The sequence below is a fragment of the Pteropus medius genome, unplaced genomic scaffold (assembly GCF_902729225.1).
Source record: "Pteropus medius unplaced genomic scaffold, Ma_sr-lr_union100, whole genome shotgun sequence".
Classification (NCBI taxonomy): domain Eukaryota; kingdom Metazoa; phylum Chordata; class Mammalia; order Chiroptera; family Pteropodidae; genus Pteropus; species Pteropus medius.
This window is the reverse complement of record NW_024347788.1, coordinates 9,356,805-9,374,692: the sequence shown is the minus strand read 5'-3', so window position 1 is coordinate 9,374,692 and position 17,888 is coordinate 9,356,805.

Genomic DNA, 17,888 nt, shown 5'->3' with positions numbered 1-17,888 from the left:
TCAGAAAGAATCCTCAGCTCTGCACTAAATACAGAGGGAAATCTTAGCTTTTCGGAGGCTTCCTGTCTCAGCGTCGTGATGGAAAGAGTAGAAATGTATTAAGGGCAAGGATTTGCAAAGGCCACCATCATCCTCTTTGCACCTCCAAAGTCATCCAGGCTCCGCTTGGGCACAGGTCGACTCCTGTGATCTTTTTGAAGGCTGGATTTTGGAGCCATTCCCAAATACACAAAAGGTCTAGGGAGAAGCCCCATCGCAGAGGAAAATGCCCACCCCCCCTCCACTTCTCAAGACCTGGGAAAGGAATAGCAAGTGGATTTGTCCAACACTGAGTAGTCTCCTTGGGGAGAAGAGAGACATCCACTATCTGCCTGGCTTTGGACTTCGTGGTCAGAGTCCAAGATTAGACAGCGGGTGTCTGAGAAGTAAGATATCACTTAAATATTCAGTTCTCCAATATGTCTACAATATAATTCGATGACAGAGTTGATCTTCTAGCTCTCAAAGAGCTCTTTTTAATTAAGTTCTGCATTTCTTCTCCGTGCTCTGCTCTGAGGGGGCATTCCAGGGTAGCATCTGGCTTTGCACACGTAGTCATTTTGGCCACCCATGATGGTTTGGAAAAGCCCCACTGCTGAGTTAACTGAATTCTTAAATATGAATATCATTGACTCTTCATTTTTTACTGATATTCAGAAACTTTCATCAGTGTTAACAAAATTTGCGTATTGTTTTACTTATTCTTTTGCAGACTGTCTGCAAAATATCTGACTCTGTATAGAACTCAGATGTTGACTAAGTTCCTGAAATTTCAGTTCTTCGCTCTATAAAAAGGGGCCACAGTTCTTGCTCTTAATACAAAATGATTTTACACTTCGGGTTAGGATTAAAAAGCTTGTGCCAATGTGTGTTGGCATGGCATCTAAAGCACAGGAGCCGGAATTCATGAGAAGACAGGATACCGATCGCCCCGCACTGAAGTGAAGAAGCTGCCACTGTAGAAATTACTTGAGTCTAAAGTATCCACGTTAATGTTAATGCTTAGAGTTAAGATAATCCGTCTAGGGTAAAAAGGACGCCAAATTATGATGTAAACATTATTCTCATGAATGACTCATATTTTAACTGGAAGAGGGTTTTGTACACATCGAAGGAATCTGATTAACAAGCAAGAATGAGCCAAGTGACTGACAGATGAGAAAGAGAAAATGAGATGAGGAAAGGTGGGCGAATGACATGAATTCACGTGATCACTGTCTTCCTGTGACTCTGACTGTAATCGTTTGAAACCGTGTGGCCATGTTCTGCTCTGGTGAAATGGACTTCACACAAAGAACCATGTTTTGGCTGAATTCTCTACACAGATATACATAATCCAAAAGCTTCCCTCCAAACTCTTGGGGAAAAAATGAATCAGAACAACACAGGTATCAGATCGGGAAAAAAAAATATGCCAAAGTAATTTAGATTTTTAAAATCCAAGATTAACCTTGATGAACCGGTGTTAAAATATTACTGTAACCTTCCTGACAAATTTTGTTATAAACTGTTAATTTTAGAGTATGACGAACGAAACTCCTAAAACTGGTCATTGGAATTTTTTTTTTTTTTTTTAACAATGTGCAATATGAGATGTCTGGCAAAACTCTTTTTTGTTGTACCGTAACCATTAATATGTCGTGCTTTAGGAAACTATTTTACAGCAAATGCTAAGTCAGAAGTAATTGTGTTATAATGTGTATGTAAGAAACAGGAAATTGTAGGTTGGAAAGGGTCCAAGAAGCTTCTCGAAGTTTGACTCTCGTTTTCAAATACAACCATATGATGCATTTGTCTTTTTTCCTCTCCATGGGAAAGCAGAGTAATTCTGGTTGCTCTGTTTTGCTGTGTTTGAGGATTTGCTTCTAATAACTAGTCATAACCATTTTGAAAATTTTTCTTTTTTTTATTCCAGTGGGGAAACAATGGCCTCTCTAAGGCATGCTTTGCTTCAGAGCTGACGATTGTCAAAATGATCTACATCATTAACGGACACAGTGGTTTGAAATGTCATACAGGGAAATCTGTACGCAATGAGCTATATGTTGTAATGGTTGTGATGTCACTGCGTGATAGGAATTTTTCAGCTTCCTTATAATCTTGTGGGACCACGATCATCTAGACAGTCTGTCATTGACCAAAACATCGTTATTTGCACACGATTATACAAGCAAAGCTACAAACCTTAAATATTAACGATTTTAATGTGATGAAGAATGCTGTTTTGCAGAAATTAAATTTCAAGTGCAGCTTTATGTCTGATTTTATACATCTTTTGGTTTCGTTTTTGTGACGTCTAGAGTACTACTTCCAGTACCTGTTCACCAAAGTATACTTTCCAAGACGCTATTAACATGTTCGAGACTTTGTTTCCTAACTCAGTAAACTCTTATACATAAGAGAAACTGTCAGTGAGAAATCCACGAATGTCAAATTTAAAAATAACTCTGTAAAACTGTCTTGTTTTCTTGAAGATAAAGTTACCATCACGACATCACTGGAATATACATTAAACGGACAACTCATCTAATTACTGCTTGAATAAGAAACAGGAAAACGCCTCACTGTGTACTGACTACTATGCTTGCTGCTAATGCATTTTTGCAAGTTGGTACACACAACGACAGGATCTGCTTACAAGAGGAATCCATACTGGCTGCAGTAGAGCAGATTCTTTTGAATGTAAAACTTTGACCATGGGATTAGTGATTCGACGCTCTCAGCACTTTCTTCTTTTCAAACTCCTGCAACATTTTTGTCTGCATAGCATCCTCGCTGGAAGTACAAGTGTTGCGTGGCTATGCTCAGAGTCCCACGTGATTCTGAGGATACGTGTGCAGCCCAGGCCAGCCCCAATGGGAGACGACGGTAATGTCACAGGAATGAGACAGAGAGGCTGTCCCCAAGCCCTAAGCCCGGGCTTCTTTCTCTTCTTTCCTTTTCATCGCTGTCACCATTTGTCCCCACCTGTGGATAGACCGATCCGTGGCCCATCAGCTCCTGGCCCGGATGCAGAAGGGTCACTGCTCACCTTTACCAGACGGTCTGACGAAAAGAAGGCCGTGGAACTTCCAGAGCGGTGCTTCTCACACTTGAACACGCTCACAAACTCCTGTAGACCTGCTTCAAATGCAGATCCTAACTCAGCAAGTCTTGAGTTGGCCTGAAATTGCATTTCTGAAAGTTCCCAGGATCCATCCAGTGCCCTTGGTTTGCGGCCTGGCCCGCGTTTTGAGAAGCAGGAGTCTAAGACCTGTTGTTTCTCTTCTAGAATTCACCTTAGAGGAGGCGAACTTTCCCTCTTTTGCCCTCGGTGACTGGAAAATTGCCTGAACCTTGTGTTTGGCTTGGGACCACGGCATTTTGGCTTCTATGAAATGGAGCAGAGACTTATTAAGTAGATTAAACAGATTACGAGAGTTTTATTTCAATCCCAGAGAAAGCTAGGTTTCTCCAGACCCAAAGGATCTTCATATTATAGGAATTATAATCCAGAATACCAGCATCCTATATGGCACTGCCTGAAGTACAAGTAAACTGAGAAATCATTTTATTGATTAGCCTAACATCAGAATAGCAGCCATCCAACATCTTAGTTCTGCAAAAAAATAAGAATTGCATTATATGCTAAGATTTTTTAATACTACTGGTTGATATGAAGTTTCTATTAATAGCTATAGAATCAATATATCAAACTCTAGAAACCTTGAATTACTTATAATCCTACTTGGTGGCAAGTCAATAAATTGAATAGTTTAGAAATGGATCGAGTGATTTTATTCATCTTTTGGGTTGGATTTTCCTGACTGCCAGAGAGCTTATGTGCCATTATATAAGCCTGTTCCCAGACCGATATTCATGGTTAGGAAATATTTTGATTTTTAATTAAACGCTTCTATTATTCAAAGAAACTGGACGAGGCTTTCACCCTTCTGTGAAACCTATGAAAATCCTCCTGTATCTGTTATAAAGCGCTTGGCTGTAAGGGACGGAATCAGACTCACCGTGGTTTTAGCAGATGGTAGATCTCTCTCCTCATGCAGCAGGAAGCCCAGAGGCAGGTGGCCTCGTATTGGTTCAGCAGCTCAGTGATGTCGGGGTTGCTAGCTTGGCATTTCTGGTCTTTTCCTATCATCACAAGATGGCTGCCCCTGCGTGAGGCGTCAATCCGCATTTATGGCAGGGAGAAGGGGAATGAGGACGGCATCAGCCCGATCCATCGATTTCACCTAATATTTCCCAGAAGCCCCAGGCAGACTCCTGCTGACAGAACAATGTCCAAAACTATGTCAAATGACCTCTGCCCCCCGCATCCCCCAGGGAGGTAGGCAAGGGAGAAGTTTGGGATAGACAATAGATTAGCCATTCAATATTTTTTTTATCTCTAACTTCTCTTCTGTTTAACTGAAACGCAAGATATTGTTCGCGTCTTTTTATGCTAGCCCTCTGTTGGCAGAAACTGTGGTGGTTTAAAACATATGTGAGATACGTGAAATCCCTGAAAGGGACTTCAGGGTCCAAAGGTTTCCGATTAATATGAAAAGCGAAACATGAAGAAGTTCCGTTAGCAGAAGCTCCTTCTAAGAACATGTGAAGTCGTCCTAAGGTAAAAAGTTCATAGAGTCCAGGCTTCCTTACGGCTTCGTCGTCCTCAGTCTTCCACCAAGACTGCGGAATTTTGGAGGGAAGATGATCTTTTCTTAGTTAGAGCAGATTTGGAGTTTTTCAAAGGAAGCCTTCCGGAATACAGTGTCATGCAATAGGACAGAGCTCGCGGCTCCCGGCTCCCAGCAGCTCTGTCTTCCCTGGTCTAATCGCAGCGGCCGCTGCTCCCAGTGGGTCCACGCGCTGCTGGGGACCTGAATGCAGAGGCGTTTCCCCTTCCTGCATGCCCCGGGCAAGACCATCTCCGTTAAGCATCTCCATGAAGAAAGAGTATTGCAAAGATTCCAGCACTTGTTCAGTGCTCGATTCCTTGACCTCGATTCCTTGACTTGATGTGATACAATGGTTCTTAGCATTAACCTTCGGATATTTGATACGTTTCTTTTAAACTGGTCATGGAATCTTGGCTTTAATTCCTTCATTTCAAATTGTTTCTAAACACCAAGGCTCTTCGTAGCTAGTTCTAAGGAAGGGCTCACTTGATTCCTGCGCATTTGTTTGTGCAGAGAGTGTTCCGTTTTACAATTTTACTAGAAGTTCTGCATTCCCTTTTTTAAAAATAATTTTTTAATTTTTCAATTGTAGTTGGCATACAATATTATATTATACTGGTTTCAGGTGTACAACATAGTGATTAGACAGTCATATAATTAAGGAAGCGTTCACTCTAATAAATCTAATACCGTCTGGCACCAAATAGTTATCACGTATTATTGACTCTATTCCCTACGCTCTACCTTACATCCCCGTGACTGTTTTGTAACTATCAATTCGTACTTCTTAATCCTTTCCCCTTTTTCACTCGGCCCTCGAACCCCTCCCATCTGGCAAACTGTTCTCTGTATCTATGAGTTTGTTTCTGCTTTATCTGTCTATTTTGTTCCTTAGATTCCACATGTGAGTGAAATCATATGGCCTTTGTCTTTCTCTGTCTGACTTACTCTACTCAGCACAATACTGTCTAAGCCCATCCGTGTTGTTGCAGGTGGCAGGATTTCTTTCTTCATAATTTTTTAAGGCTGAGTAATATTCCACTGTCTGTATGTACTCTTCTTCAGCCATTCACCCATGAATAAGACATACAGGTTGCCCCCATATCTTGGCTACTGTAAATAATGCTGCAATGAACATATGGATGCACATGTCCCTTCAAAGTAATATTTTGGGTTTCTTTGGATAAATACCCAGAAGCGAGATTACTGGGTCCTCCTTTGTCTCTTAGTATAGTCTTTGTTTTATAGTCTATATTGACTGGCGTAAGTATTGCTACCTCAGGTTTTTATTTTTCCCCCCATTTTCATGAAATATCTTTTTTTGTCTCTTTACTTTCAGTCTCTCTATATATTTTCATCTGAAGTGAGTCTCTTGTAGGCAGCCTGTGTAAGGGTCTCGCATTCAACTACCCTATCTTTTGATTGGAGCATTTAATTCTTTTTATTTGAATTATTGAAATGTATATATATATTCTTCTTCTGAAGTCTCCCTAACATTTCTTGTGATACTGGTTTGGTGGTGATGAGCTCCTTTAGCTTGTTCTTGTCTGGGAAGCTCTTTATCTGTCCTTCGATTCTAAATGAAGGAATATTTGCTGGGCAGAGTAATCTTGGTCGTAGGTCCTTGCTTTTCATCACTCTGAATATTTCATGCCAATCCCTTCCGGCCTGCAAAGTTTCTGTTGGGAAATCAACTGACAATCTTACGGAAGCTCCCTTGTAGGTAACTAATTGCTTTTCTCTTCCTGCTTTTAAGATTCTCTCTTTGTCTTTAGACTTTGACATTTGTATTACGATGTGTCTTGGTGTGGGCCTGTTTGGCTTCATCATATTTAAGACTCTCTACACTTCCTGCAGTTGTATGTCTATTTCCTTCACCAGGTTAGGGAAGTTTCCCATCATTATTTCTTTAGACAGGTTTTCAATGTCTTGCTTTCTCTCTTCTCCTTCTGGTACCCCTATGATGCAAACGTTGTTACACTTGATGTGCCAGAGGCCCTTAAACTATCCTCATTTTCTTAAATTCTCTTTTGTTGTTGTTGTCGCTGTTCTGATTGGGTGTTTTCTGCTACCTTGTCTTCTAAATTGCTGATTTGTTCCTCTGCTTCATGTAATCTACTATTGATTCCCTCTGATGTAGTCTTCTTTTCTGACTGGCTCTTTTTTGTTTTCTATCTCTTTGCTAAAGCTCTCACTGGGTTCATCTACTCTTCCTCTAAGTCCATTGAACATCCTTATAACCAGTGTTTTGAATGCTGCATCTGATAGAATGCTTGTTTCCATTTTGTTTAGGTCTTTTTCTGGAGCTTTGTTCTGGTCTTTCATTTGGGACATGTTTCCTTGTCTCCCCATTTTGGCTGCCTCCCTGTGTTCGTTTCTATGTATTAGGTAGGGCTGCTATGTCTCCTACTCTTAGTAGAGTGGCCTTATGTAATAGGTGTGCTGTGGGTCCCAGTGGCACAGTCTTCTCTGGTCACCTGAGCCAAGTGCTCCAGGTACGCCCCTGGTATGGATTGTGTGTGCTTTCCTGTCATAGTTGAGCCTTGGTTGCTGTTTACGCATTGATGGGAGGTGAGGGGCCAACCCCACAGAGCAAGATTCACATTAGCAGGGCTCTGGTGCCTGCCCAGTTCTGCCCTTTGTGTGTATTCTCAGATGCAGCCCTGGGCGGTACTCCACTTTGGTTTTTCCAGCCACTGGGTGTGCAGGCCGGGGCCTCCTGAGAGGGACCTTGGCTCAGGCCAAGCTTAGCCGCAGGCTATATACTGCCCAGGGCCACCTGGCATGAGACATCAAGCAATCTGCAGAGGGTTGCCACCCATGCTATGCTTAGAGGTGCCTCGCGAGACCAAGCTGGGAACCGAGGTCGGCTGCCATTAGTGCCAAGCTTGGGGCTGCTCAGCAAGAGGTATAGAGCACACTTAAGGCAGATGCTGCTTGTTTAGATTTTATGAACCTTTGAGAGATTTTAGGAAAGTCCACAGCATGAGCCAAGGCTGGCTGCTTGTATGGGGAAAACAAACAAACAAACAAACAAACAAACAGTGAAAGTGCTCAGGTGGGTCTGAAGGTTGGGAGGGGCAGGATCGCAGAGAATCACCTGGGTCCTGGGTGGGGCCAATGGTGTGAGTCATGTTGATGGAGACTCAGATATGACAGCCGCCTGCGTCTTCTCACTGGGAGTGGGGACGGCTCAACAAGGGAACAATGGATACCAGCACTTCTGTCTGGGAGAAAGTTGCCCCTCCAGCTCTTACCCTAATGCCAGACAGTTCAGTTCCTCCCAGCATGCCCCGGGAGCTTTTCAAGCAGCTGCCCAGCGCTGGAACTCAGAGTGATGGAGACCATCAGTGGTGAGTCCATGTGCGGGCCCTTTAGGAGGTACACCTGGGACGCCAGCTGCCCTCCATCTCACTCAGCCACAATCTCTGCTGGTGTTCATAGCCAGAGGTTCTAGGGACTTCTCTTCCTGCCACTGGAACCCTGGGCTGGGGAGCTTGGTGTGTGGCCCGGGACCCCTCACTCCTCAGGTGGAGGAGGGGGCTCTGCAGCTGAGATATCCCTCCCGATTCTCCACCGCCACATACAGGTGTGGGACCAGCCTGTTCCACATCTCCACCCCCCTACCAGTCTCAAGGTGGCCTCCAGTCTCAATAATGATTGTTCTGTCGTTTAGTTGTAATTTTGATGTGGTCATGAGAGAGGGAGAGCACAGTGTATGCCTCCTCTGCCATCGCGACTGCCTGCATGTCTCATCTTTTTGCGGAACTAATTTTTGGCTGGCTGCTCTTAGGATGTTAGGCTCACCTATACGTGGCCTTCTTAGTTTATTTTTACTTTAGGCAGTGCTGTGCAGGATGCTGGTATTCTAGATCACAATTCTTGGCCTGGTCCTCACCACTTCCAGATGTTAGCCTCAAACCGAATAGGAAATATTTAACCATGTTTTGAGCCTTCTTTTTGTCATGTCTAGGACCTATGTTACTGAAGAAATACTGGACTATAATCACACAAAATTGTAATTTCAATAGAAGGAGAAAGTCTATTAATACATATTTAAATATATTAATTTTTTGAGGCATGTTTTAATGAGTTATTTTGCTAGATGTTTCTGTTTTAAAGACAACAGAGGAAATAATTCAGAGATACGGCTCTGAAAGAGTTCAGATCTTGGGGCATCTGGATAAAAGGGAGAATTTTAAGGAGGGGAGGTCTTATCTGGGCCCCTTAAATCACATTGTATAGATGGAGCCAAGTCTGCCAACTTTACCAGTCTTCATAAAACTTGGCCCCACCGACACCATGTGATAAAAAAGATGTTGCCTACTCCAGAATAGCTTGAAATACTGCAAGTGTCTGCGGTCAAGTGGCAAGGAGATGGCCAAGAAACGGAGGTGACAAACTCTAAAGAGAAATTGCATTCGCTGCTCAATTTGCTTTGGAGGGTGAATCCTGATAATTTCTTTCACTACTTTCAGAAGGTAAAGACTACAATTTCTGTGGAAAAAAAGAAAAATTATGAATTAAAAATCAGATTTCATCTCGACTTTCTCACATAGTAATTTTTTTTTAAAGAGCGATTTGGGGGGACTCAACCTTTCTGCTTTACTTGGACAACAGAAATGTCCCCCTTTAATAAATGCTTATGTGTAATGTGTCAATAGCCAACAATACGATTTGTACCACTGGCTTATTTTGATTTAAGACAAACAAACAAGTAAAAACTTATGATGGCGATAATGGTGAATATATGAGTGCTTCTTTCTAAACAAAAAGCATTTCATTAGTAAATCGATGGCAAAGAATATGAACCAGGTATTTAAAGATTGAAAGAAACTTAGGGTCGTGTTAAGATATTTGGAATTGACAAAAATTGGGTCACATACAGTGGCAAAAAATATACCCTTGCTCTATGGAGCAACAAAGATGTGTCAGCTTGTGGAACGAGGAAATGATGGGTCTCTAAACACACTGTTTTGATGAGCCACAGCTGGTGGCTCTGTGCTGTGTGTGGCATTTTGAAGTGCTTTGGTGTGTGTGCGTGTTCTGAAGTGCCAAGAGTTGTATGTGACTAACAGCTAGGGCTCTGGCGGATCCCCCCCTCCCACCCCACCCCACCCACTGCATTTGTGGCCCTCAGAACTCCTAGGAGTCATGAAATCATAATCTTTGCATTAAAAAGGACTTTAAAGATTCTTTGGTTAAGTGGTTTCTAACCTATTTAAGGATGAGGTTAAAAAAAAAGCTTTAAGGACCTTAAAAACAAGCTTTAAGGACCCCCACGTGACAGTAGTTGTACTTTGAATATGTATACTTTGAGAAAATGCACAGTAGCGAAAGCCTCATATCAATTCAATGACATTCATAATTCATTTGTACTTTATTATTCATAATAGTCTTCATAAAATTTGAAAAGGAATAGTATATATACTTGCCACATATGTTTTTCATTTCTTCTAAAGCAACCCTTGTGCCATGAATTCGCAGACCTCTTATAATAACTCCGATCTCCGGAGGTCTTTCATTCACAAATTGGGAAACGCTGCTCCAAGCAAATCACCCTTCGATCCCCTACAACACTCTCTTGTTAAGCTATCATCCAGCCTGTACTCGAAATCCTTCAGTGACTGGAAACTCACTCTTTGAAAAGGGGTTTCATTCTGTCTGAGAATCGTTCTGACTATTGGACAATTAGACATCGTTATCCTGACCTCAAGTTTCTATTCCCTACATAACTCGCTCCTATTTCCTTAGGCTACGCAGACAAAGCTATGCCTTTTCCGCACAGCCTTTAGGCAGCGCAGACAACTTCCCTGACCTTGTCTTCTCCAAGCTAAACTTACTTGGTTCCGTGGAGTCTTCACGGGTTCGCGTTTTCTCGAAATCGTTAAATTTTAATATTCGAGGGTCTGGCGGTGACACTACCTGTGAATCTGATCCTGTCCTTCCCCACTGCCGTCTTTTATTCCTAATTCCTAACCTCGCCCTGTTGCAACAGAGGGTCTGTTCTCTGGGCTGTTGGGGACCGTACCAGAAAGAGGACTCAACCGCTGCCACACGCGGGTAGAAGATAGATAAGACTTTGTCAAGAGATGAAAGGGCAAAATTTTTCGTGTGTTTTTTTCCACTTTGCCACTTCCGTTTCCATTTACGTCATGTGGCACTGTGCCACGGACACGGAGGCCGGAAGATCCGTGATCGGGTGCAGCCGCCGCCTCAGTGACCTGGGGACAGTCCCTTACCTGCTCGGAGTCTGTTTCGCCTGTAAAATCATAGAGTCATCCAGATGCGTCGACCTGCACAACGCTTTAGTGTTATACCGCGCTTCCCCCGCACGCTTTCTCACCTAATGCACGGCATCCCGCACCCCCTCCCCTGAGACGCACAGAGATTCCTGGGGTCGTGCCGCTGACCTCCTCCCAGTGGCTGCTTTCCTGTCCCTGTGCGGTCCTCGGTGAGTGTTCTCCTGCCTCGCGTTCACATTCCCCGAGGCTTCGCTTTGCATTTTTATCATTTTCCTTGAATCTCCTACATCTCACCACCTCCTCCTCAGACATGATACATTCTCCCTCTTCGTTAAAAAAGTGGAGGCTGTTTGGTCTACACCTTTTCATCTTCCTTTCCCTTCATCCTCAAAATTAACGTCCTTCCTTTCTTCCTCCCTCCCTCCCTCCCTCCCTTCCTTCCTTCTTTCCTGTTTCAGACGAAACCTCATCCTTAATTCTTTCCCAGGCTCACCCACCTCCCTGTGGCCCTGACCCGTGATTTATCGCTCCTCTCCTTCCTCTGCCTCGCTCTTCACTGGCATTTCTCGAATCTACACACAAGCTGAATTTCCACCATCCCTAAATTAAACACATTACTTTTCGATGGCTACTCCCAACTTGTTCCCTGCCTGTCACTAGCGCTGATCGGACCTGGGGCCCCATATCCCTGGGAAACAGTTGGTACCCCAGCCTCATCTCCTCTCTGTTTGTCACAATCCTGGAGGCCCCTTGGTCTGACAAGTCCCCCTTCCTCACGCCACGCTCTCCCTCGAATGTCAGCTCTTCTGGCTCTGGGCGGGGACGAGGGCTTGTCCTGTGCTGGACCTGAGTCCCGCTCCTGTTTAATTCCCATGGCAAAGAGCTGCTGCCCGAGCTGGTCTCTGATGCCAGGTGGAATATCACGAAGGAGGAGCAAGGGCTGTAAGCTTCCTCGGACGTCGGCTTGAATTCTATCGTGTCGCTCTCCTGGATTCCAGCAGTCACGTGGCCTCTCCGAGCATCACTTCTGGCCTCATTTTTGAACTGTCCCTTGCAAAGTTGTCCTGAAGATCAAACGAGATAATGGATGTGAAGCCAAATAAAAAGCATCTCAGAAATAGGTCTTGTTACAGATAATTTCTCCCTACTACAGAAAACGCGCCCCAAGACCCCCTAGCAGCCTGCTCTTCCTTCAGCCCCTCTCTCCACCAGTCGGCCACCCAGAGCCTCCCTCTGGGCCACGTGGCTGTCTGGTGTGCCCGCGCTAAGGTGTCAGCCGCCTGTCCCCCGTGCAGCCCTCCACTCTGCGGACTGGCTCTTGCAATCTCTCCTACTGCTGCTGATTTCTGTCAAGCTCCTTTCTCTGCCTTTTCTCTCACCCACTGTGACCCCCCACAGTCTTTCTGTCCCGCCTTCTCGCCCGGGCAATCTCGTGCACGTCAATGGCATTCGCCGTCATCGACTTGCTGAGAACTCCCGAACCACTGGAACATTAGGTGGCCCCTACCTCCAGACCCAGAAGGGCTTCATGCTGTCCGTGCCCAACAGCATCCCGTGCCCTCCCTCCGCCTGGTGCCCTGACTCTGACCACAGTCCCCACCCTCTCACCTTCACGCAAAGCAGCACATTCGGTCACCACCCCCTTGGCTTCGCCTGCTTCCCCAATTCCCATCCCATCCGGCTACATCAATTTTAATACTTTTATCAATTTTACTACTTTCCTATCTTTTCGCTATACTTAGTTCAAACGCTCACAATGTTTCATCCAATTTCAGTAACTTCCAGATTGGTCTCCCTCCTAGCTCCTTTCACTCCTGGGCCAGAAATATCTTTTTAAAAGAGAGCATTCACGTTGCCACCTTGCTTATATGTCTTTGACGAGTCTCTTTGCCAAAATCATCAGAAAGCGCTCCAAAATCCTTGAAAATCAGGCTCCAGTTTGTCCTCTGTTGAAAGTTCCCTGGATCCTGGCTCAGAGAATTGTGGCCTCTGTTTCGTTTATAATTCCAGTTCCTGATTGTTTTCACTCACATGTCCTTCCCGGTTCTGCTTGAATGGTTTAGCATACGTAGGTGATTCAATCCCAGAAAATGTCTTTCGGTGGATATTTTTAGTCATCAAATGATATAAACACTGTACACATTAATCACAGAGTTTATACAATTTCAGAGGAAACCTGTAACTATCTGATGGCATCTCAGAAATGTTTGAAAGAATTGTGGCATAATGATGTTAACAGAGTGAGTCTCAAAACTTTTTCCACTTAACATTGAACTCTTTTTATCCAAGCTAAGGGAAGAAAATAACACAAATAACTAACAGCATTAAATATAGAACTACACAGATTTTGTTGTGTAGCACACAATATATTTTTCGATCGTGCAGATTAATTATTCTAAGGAAGCTTTCATTAGATTGAAAAAAAAATTAATTCCTAATCCCAGATATCAAGCAGCTACTGCTAAACTGGGGAGTGACTCAAAAATATGGGAATTTCAGGCATCAGGCTGAGTGAGAGACCACATTAGTTACAGATACTGTGAATTTACAACTCGAATTTGGACTGAGGATGTTTTTCTATCCTCACGTGGCTGTTGATTTGCTTACGTTTTTTGCAGTCACCCCTTATGTCTTAGCTAAAGATTGTCATTACAGCTACACTAGAAACCTGCTTCCTGATACATACTCTGTACTCCTAGGAATGTTGAAAGTTGGTGATTTGGGGTTTCTTTGTCATTATGTGTGGGTCAGATGTAAAGCACGTTCATACACCAGAGTCTACAAAATATAGTCATTGTTGTTGAAATGAGAGGTCATGCTATTTTTACTCACTTTCACTTTAATTGCAAATTGTTAGTGCAGGAATTTCCACAAAAGGGTTATGCAAGCATGCCCAAATTGCTTGAAATATTTTCCACTTCTCTGACTTCCCATGGGAAAAGCCACTAGGTTGCATTTGTGGCATCTCGGTTGGTTCAAGCAGCCTAATTGGGATTTAGAAGCTTTAAACTGTACGGGTTACCAGAGGGACATCCAGGATCGGCACCTGGAAATGTGTGAATTACCCATGTAAAATTCGTCCTCAGCGATGGCGGCTGACATTCGACTTTTGTTTGTTTGTTTGCTATTCCATTTTTACATTTATTTTAAAAAGATTTGAATGGTTCACCAGAAATTTCATCAAGCAGCACAGTACACTATTGTGTTCTTAAAAAAGGGGGTTCATATCTCATCGGGGAGAAGTATATTCTCGGGCACAGGTAACTTTCCTATCTCTTGGGCAGAAGCACCTAATCATTCTGCCCCATCTGTCAGAGCCGCCTAATTGCAAACACAGGCCCTTTCGAAACGTAGTGTACAAATCAAAACCGTTCATTAAGGCTCAGAGGAAAATTGTTACTAAAGGTATATATTCCGCTCAAGAAGTAAAACTCTTACTGTGATTTCATTTTGAGTCTCTTGTGTACTTTCTTACGTATCCTCGTCCATGTACTCAAACAAATTTCATTCATCCTAGTTTTCCATTTCTGCTAACATTTAATGTAATTTAAACTAGTCGGAGTGGGAGGACCAAAGTAAGCATTTGTTGTTTGCAGTGGGGCCGAGGCGGGGCCTGGGATGCCCCATGTCCAATAAGCTCCCACACGTTCTGACACTGCTGGTCCTGGACCACAGCTAGAATAGGAAGGGTCTAGACTATGAGATGCTCTCCCTGACATGAATTTCACCTTCATCTTTTCGGGATTCTTGTGCAAACTCGTGTCCGTTTTACTTGCTTGACCCAATGGGCATATCCCAGATTTATCTTGCCTGCGTCACGTCTTCTCAAATCTGTTTTCCTCCTTGGCCTTGCCAAGGTTCCTCTGGAACCTTTAAGGAATTACATCGGTGTCTACGACTCCGACAGAGCACACCAGGAATATGTTCAAGACGTGGTCCCTACTGACAGATTTAGAAGCAAAAGGGCACACATCTTTTCTTTCCATTTGTAATTTAACTGTCATGCAGCAGTGCGCCGTTTGGAAAATGCATCGGGCAGGTAAGAATATGTCAAAAAGTCCCTGTGGGTCTTCCGCTCATGTCCTCGGTTTTCACCTCAGTAAAAAAATGACGAGACTGGATATGATGGTTGCTAAAGCTTCTTCCTAGTCTAATCCTTTATGATTCTGAGATTGGTCATTTCATCATCTGGATGAATTCTTACTGGCTTAAACCAATGGATGCTCCTTTAGGAAGGTAGTTTTATTACGTTGAATCTCATTGCACTCGTCATGTTCTACTCCCGCCTCTGCTCTGAAAGGCATATTACGTGGCCCACAAGAATGGCACGAGGACGTGGCATCTTCGTTAGTTTATACCCACCTGTCTCTGAGTGTCTGGGTCTGGGATGTTTAGGGGGAAGGGAGGCAGCCATGAGGACTCGGCCTGATTGCCAAGACCACAGGGCTTGGCTGGACTGGGTAAGAATTTACCTAAAGCACATGAAATCAGCTTAACCCAAAACAGGAAGTAGAAAGTGTATCTAAGATGTAAAGCCGGAGATGGGAGCTGGAGTACTGCCAAGGGAGGGAGGTGGAACCACAGTCAAGAGAATAAGGTGCGATTAGAAACCGGGAGGTCTGGCAACAGTCTGGGAAGCAGAATTTGGAAGGACGAGGGCTGAATGGTTCTGGGTGGAAGCTGTGAACACTCTTGGGGCTGGGACTCATTTTTGAGTTGCTAGATTAAAGGAGCTGATCAGGGCTGGTCAGAGTTTGGTGAGGGCAGACACTATTTATTTTTTTGCTGAGTATTTTTAACAAGTACCTGATACAATAAAAGATGTATTAAAGAATGAAAAAAATGAATGAATGAAGCAAATCTATTTTTAGATCACATAAATTATCCATTCTCTCTATTTTCTTTGCCACCATATGAGTTAATATCCTCATTATTTCTCAAACAAACCAGAGGGGCTCCCCAATTGTCCAATATCTCTCAATTTCAATTCATATTATAGGCTGCAGCAAAATTAGTCCTCTTGTTTGTGCTTTAGTTATATGTATCTTCTATTCCATCAAAGAAAATAAGTCCCTTGACATCAGAGATGGGGTCCTACTGAGTTCATATGTCCCACATAGCTAGCACTCAATAAATATTTGTTGAAGTGAATCATCTGTGTCCCTTCTATATTAGTCTTCAATAACCAGATATCTGGGAGTTACGCTTGACTAAAATGTTCTTATTAATGCCACCTCATTCAACCTTTCGCATTAATTATTACTTTAGAGTTATAACTTTAGGATTAAATTTATATTTTTTAAGTTAAGAAAACCTTTAAAGAAGCAATGATTCTTCACTTTTTTGTAAGTAGCGGACCCTACAATAGCTATGGAACCTCTTCCACGAATGCACCCATGCTCACACGTGCAATCTTGCATACGATGCCAAGGCACTCAGGAATCCCCTAGAGCCGGGTGCAGATCCCTAAAGTTGTTGTAAGTCAAGCCTGGAACGTCTACTGGAGAAGAATGAAAGCATTCTGCACTTAGAAGAGGACCAGCCCATCATCACGCATGCCGAGACTGAAAACAGAAAGCATACGGGAGGCAGGACATGGTATGTGTTGTGCTCTTGTTGACAGTGGTCTTTATCCTGGGATTAGAGAAAACAAGAAAGGGCTGTCCGATGGGACCCCTCTTACAGCCCAGAGAAACAGGCAGGTTCTTTTGCAACCGGGGCTGACGAAAGAGAGACCACGGCATTGCCTTCACCCAACCCCACGGGCCCCGGGGGGCGCTTCTCACTGTCCTTGGAGGAGACGTTGCAGCCGGTCTGAACCTGAGGGGCCCTTCTTTTTCCTTCTTTGAAGATTCCTTTCCACATCCTTTCTGTTTCAAAATCGTGTGTGTATCTGACATATAGGAAAGGTTGCTGGGGAAAGGGGATTAGGTTCTCAAAAAAAAAATAAATAAATAAATAAAATAAAGAAAGAAAGAAAGAAATGGAGCTAACTTGTCAAACATCGATTCTAGTTTAATTTCCTGACAGCTTTACCCCAGAAATAAGGGCTTCCAAGTTTCTGTTTCGAGAGAAGATATTTTAATATCCTTTGCAATTTTGAAATAAGAAATGTCTCTGATGCAAGTCGTCATGCATGGCATGATAGAAGGGAACAGAAAGATCTGTCAAGGTCTCAGAATTCGTTCACCCTTTCACACACTTTTTCTCTTCACTCTTTTCACTGGGTAACCTGCCATTTTTAAAGTGATAGTTTCAGCAGGATCTAACCAGTGCTTGAAACAGGAGCCTCATCCTCTGTACAGGGCGGGAGTAACCTTTCCTGGTCTCCACCTGTTCAGTTCATGATTGATTTTCAACATGATGAGAGACAGATAGTTTGATGAGCAGCATGTTGACGCATAAAAAGCAGTCATCGACTATCTATTATATAAGAAAACTGTGGTTTAATAGACATCATCAATTTTGAGTTACATTACCAGTATAAGCATCATTACGAGGCAGGAGTAGTGTGTATTTTATCTGATGAACCTGTGAAGAAACCCATCATTCTGCAGCAGGCTTCACATTCGGTCATTTCAAAATGAGAGGGAAGCAAGCTATAACCAGAATGAGAGGTATTAAGACGTATATAAAGTGGAGATCCTGCTTTCGGGAGGAATATGGATTTAAAATTAACCCAAGCATCATCTGATAGCAGCGTACAGAGAGTATCTGTGCCTACAAAGCTCTAGTTCTAGTAGCCTATTCCTGTCAATTTTGCTCCTTATTAGAACTCTTAATTACAATCTCTTATACATATAAATGATATGATTCATACCATTCTTAAACAAAGAAATGTAATTTTGTACAAAAGAGGAGAGAGAATTTACTTTAAGATATGACTTATCTCAGTTACCTGGAGATGGAAAAAAGTTTCACTCCTCAAATTCGAGGCTTTATCTGC